The sequence below is a fragment of the Neovison vison genome, chromosome 4, assembly GCF_020171115.1.
Source record: "Neovison vison isolate M4711 chromosome 4, ASM_NN_V1, whole genome shotgun sequence".
Classification (NCBI taxonomy): Eukaryota; Metazoa; Chordata; class Mammalia; order Carnivora; family Mustelidae; genus Neogale; species Neogale vison.
Genome location: NC_058094.1, coordinates 147,901,892 through 147,906,937, shown reverse-complemented (window position 1 = coordinate 147,906,937; position 5,046 = coordinate 147,901,892). Strand labels below are relative to the sequence as shown.

Sequence of the window (5,046 nt, the reverse complement as noted above, 5' to 3'; positions counted from 1 at the left end):
TATGGAACACCAATTGACTATGAAGGCAATCTGGATATATTCATCCAAGGCAATATTGCTTAGCAATTAAAAAAAAAAAGATTTACCTACATATAATAAGGATGAATCTTTTTTTTTAAAAAGATTTTATTTATTTATTTGACAAAGAGAAATCACAAGTAGACAGAGAGGCAAGCAGAGAGAGAGAGAGGGAAGCAGGCTCCCTGCTGAGCAGAGAGCCCGATGCAGGACTCGATTCCAGGACCCTGAGATCATGACCTAAGCCAAAGGCAGCGGCTTAACCCACTGAGCCACCCAGGCGCCCCAATATGGATGAATCTTAAAATTTTATAACAAGTGAAAGAAGATAGGCATAAGGAAGTACATATAGTAAAATTCCATTTATATTAATTTTTAGTACTAAAAAAATGAATCTATAGTGTTAAAAATCAGTTTAGTACTTGTTTGAGGTTGAGGGAGGCTGACTAATTCCAAAGGAGTAGAAGGAAGTTTTCTAGGATGATAGAAATGTGCTATATCTTGATTTAATGCAAGCCCTATCAAAATACCAATAGCATTTTTTATAAAACTACAACAAATAATCCCAAATTTCTGTGTAAACAAAGAAGACCAAAACAGCAAGAGCAATCTCGAAAAAGAACAACAAAACGAGGTATCACAATCCCAGATTTCAGGATATACTGCAAAGCTGCTATAATCAAAACACTGTGGAACTGGCACAAAAGTAGACATGTAAATCAATGGAGCACAAGAGAGAGCCCAGAAATATACCCATATTAAATAGTCAGTTAACCTATGACAAAGGAAGCAGGAATACGCAATGGAAAAAAAATGGTGTCTTCAACAAATGGTGTTGGGAAAACTGGACAATTATACGCAAAAGAATGAAACTGGACCACTTTCATACACCAAACACAGAAATAATCCAAAATGTGAGATCTGAAACTATAAAAACCCCAGAAGAGAGCACAGACAGTAATTTCTCTGACATGGGCCATAGCACCATTTTTCTAGATAGTTTCCTCAGGCAAAGGAAATAAAAGCAAAAATAAACTATTGGGACTACATCAAAACTAAAAGCTTCTGCCCAGCAAAGGAAAATATCAACTGAACAAAAAGACAAGCTACTGAATGGGAGAAGATATTTGCAAATGATATATCCAGTAAGGGATTAATATCCAAAATATATAATATACAAATGATCCAATTAAAATGGGCAGAAGACATAAACAGACATTTCCCCAAAAAAGACATACAGATGGTCAACAGGCACATGAAAAGATGTTCAACATCACTCATCATCAGAGAAATGCACACCAAAACCACAATGAGATACCACCTCACATCTGGCAGAATGGCTAACATCAAAAACACAAGGAACAACATGTGTTGCAAAGATATGGAGAAAAAGGAACCCTTATAAACTGCTGGTGGGAATGCAAACTTGTACAGTTACTGAGGAAAAAATTAGAGGTTCCTCAAAAATTTAAAAATAAAATTTTTTTTATTTTTTTGATCCAGATGTTCTACTAGTATTTACCCAATGAATACAAAAACACTAATTTGACTAGATATGTACACCCCTATGTTTATTGCAGCATTATTTACAATAGCCAAAATATGGAAGCAACCCATATGTCCATCCAAAGATGAATGAATAAAGCAGAAATACACAAACACACACACACACACACACACACACACACACATACACACACACACTGGAATATTATCCAGCTATAAAAAGTAATGAAATTTTGCCATTTGTAACAACATGGATGTATCTAGAAAGTATAGGATGTATCTAGAGAGTGTTAAGTGAAATAAGTCAGTCAGAGAAAGACAAGTACCATATGATTTCACTCATATATGGAACTTAAGAAACAAAACAAATGAACAAATGAAAAGAAGAGGGCCCCTCTCCCCAAAAAAGCCAGATTCAAATACAGTGAAAAACTGGTGGTTACCAGAGGTAGGCTGGGGATGGGTGAAATAGATAAAATGAGTACATTTATTGTGATGAGCACTAAGTAATGTATAGAATTGTTGAATTATTATATTGTACACCTGAAACTAATATGACATTTTAAGTTTAAGAATAAATTAATAAGTAAAAGAAAACATGTATATGAGTGTAAAATAAAAAAGGAATGTACTACATCTTGCCTGGGGTAGTTGTCACATGGATTTTTACAACTGTCCAAGTTCATCAAACTGAATAAGTAAAATGTGAGCATAATCTTACATATAAATAATATCTAATAAGTTTGATTTAAAAATTGTTTCCAAAAATGACCTACTAACCCACTTGAACAAGCTCCCACTGGCAAAAGATAGGAGAATTTGAGACCTTCTAAGATGATGGAGGAGTAGGGGATCCCAGTTTTGTCCGATCCCTGGAAATCAGCTAGATAATTATTAAATATATTCTGAAAACCTGGAAAATAAACCAGATACCTGAGAAAAGAATTTTACAAATAGAAAAGCAAAAACTTTTTGCAAGATAGGAGATGCAGAGATGTGAATCTGAGGTGATAACATCAGGAGATAAAACACAGGAGTAGAGAGCCTCCACACGCCAGCTACTGAAAATGTTACAAACAGCAGAGTGCAAAGTTGGAACTTCTATAAGTTTACCTGAATGGTGCTCAGGAGGGTTCCAACAGGCAGAATCCCAGGTGGGACAGCATGGTCTCAGGATCCCCCGGGTCACAAAAAGAACAAGGAGCACCCTCATTCTGAGTATGGCAGAGTTCCAGGCATTGGAGCAGGAAAGCTGGTTGCAACAGTTAGACCAGGTGCTTCTTTCTCCTTGGTGTTGCCATAAACCAGAAACCCCTGCATGGTAAGGGGAAAGTTCTCTGAGCAGAGGCCCAGCAAAAAGCAGAACTGCTGTGAGGCCCCCTTCCCTACCCTGAGAGGTGCAGTCCCGGTACACTCCACAAGAGTCTGTTTACAGTTTGGAGACTCATGAGCGGGTCTCGTGCTTGAGGTAAAAATGCTCAGGCACAGACTGGATGAACACAGAGTTCAGTCTGAAACTAGAGAGACAAGAGTGATTGACTGCTTTTCTGTGAGGGCTCACTGAAGAGTGGGGAATTCAAAATAAGCTCCTGGGATAGAGATCGGAGCGCCGCCATTTTAAGCCCCCTGGCAAGAGCGGCGCAATTCTTCCCAGGCAAGACCCCTGAGAATCAGTGAAACAGGCCCCTCCCCTAGAAGACCAGCGGGAACTTCTGGCAAATACCAAGTTTACCAATCATACAAAACTGTAAAACTCCAGCTTTGGGGGAAAGAAGTATACAGCATTCGTGGTTTTTTCTTATTTTTCTTTAATCCTTTTTAATATTTTATTATCCTTTGCAGCTATTTTACTTTATCAATTATTTTTTAATTTTCATTTTTTCGCTAGCCGTTTATATATTTTTCATTTTTGGCTTCCGTTCATTGTATTCAAATATATTTTATTTTATCTTATTTTATTTTCCATTTCTGACCAATTTCGGGATCTAGTTTTTTCTAACAAACACACCAAAATAACCAGGGTCTAGTTTATTGTTCTGTTCTGATCAACTTCTTGTCTGATTTTATTTCCATTTTATTCCCTTTTTTCCCTTTTCTGCTTGGTTTCTGTTCTCTTCTGATTGTGCAATGTATATTTTTCTGGTATAGTTATTATTCTTTAGTCCTTCAGTTTTATATTTTTACACTTTTCAATTATTTTCTTGTCTTTTGCGGGGGAGGGGTTTAAAGAAGGGAATGTATTAATAAGCACAAGGAGAGAACCTGCCATTGGGCACCCCCAGAGGAGGCAGTCCAGTCCAGGCCAGGCCCCCACTCTGGCAGAAAGGAGTCTGAAAGTCCCAGGAGCTCTCAGGGAATGTCACTGCTAAAACATATATATACCATTCATGGAAGGGCAGGAACAGGGCTGGGATAGGATCAGAGGATCTGGCAGGGCATCCTGGCCTGGGACACCCAGTAGTGCTGCCCATCTGCAACCCAATGACAATCTTGCCTTCTTGCAGCTGGTTGTCCGAGAAGTTCCAAGGATCTCCTTGGACTTCTTAGGAAAGCAGTTGGGATCCCCAGAGAAAAGCCCTTTACCCTGGGCTACCAGCAGTCCACCCAGGTTCATCAGCATCCACTGCATATAGGCTATGTTCTTTTCTTCCCAGATGTCTGCAGTCTGAAAGATGTCAATGGTGTGGATGCCACAGTGCTTGGCTGCCTGCAGGAACTGAGATATCTGCTCCAGCACCTTGAAGGCTCTAGTGGAGGCCTGGATATTTTTCCCTGGGGCCTGTCCCTTGGGATACAGCCTGTTGATGAGCTCACACAGAACCATGCCATCCTTCAGCCTGTTCTGAAGTTCTCCCACCCAGGCTAGAGCCAGCCCACATCCTTGTGGCACTGCGTGGTGATTCACTGGATCAGGATCTGCTCCAGGTCTGCATCCTACTGTTTCTCAATCTTCTGCTCTACCTCCCAGCTCAGGCTGTAAGCAGGTCCCCTACTGGCCATTCCAAAGGGTAGTGGTGGAGTGGTGGCTGTAAGTAAGTGGTATTGGTGGTAAGTGCAGCACAATCCTGGCGGGGGCTGCCAGTGGAGTCCAATTATTTTCTTGTCTTTTCAATTATTTTTGTCTTTTTAAATTTTCATTTTTACACTTACAGTTTATAAATATATATATATATATATATATATATTTCATTTTTGGCTTCATTTCATTGTATTCAACTACATTTGTGTGTGTGTGAGTGTGTATCCCAAATATAGTCAAGTATAGGCAAGATCCCAAAATAGGCATATATATATATATATATATATATATATATATATATATAGTTTTCTTTCTTGCCTATTTTTAATATCTGGTTTCTTCTAACAAACAGACGAAAATACACTCTGGATCTAGATTATTGTTCTGTTCTGTTCAACTTCTTGTCGGATTTTATTCCCATTTTTTTCCCTTTTCTTATCTTAATGGTTTCTGTTCTCTTCTGATTTGGTAGTGTGTATTTTTTCAGTATAGTTATTATTTTT

At 38.6% G+C, this 5,046-nt stretch overlaps 1 pseudogene; it reads right to left on the bottom strand.

Annotated features, from left to right (window-relative positions):
- Positions 1 to 3,764: 3,764 nt before the first annotated feature.
- LOC122905401 lies at positions 3,765 to 4,524 on the bottom strand (annotated as a pseudogene).
- Positions 4,525 to 5,046: the final 522 nt, after the last annotated feature.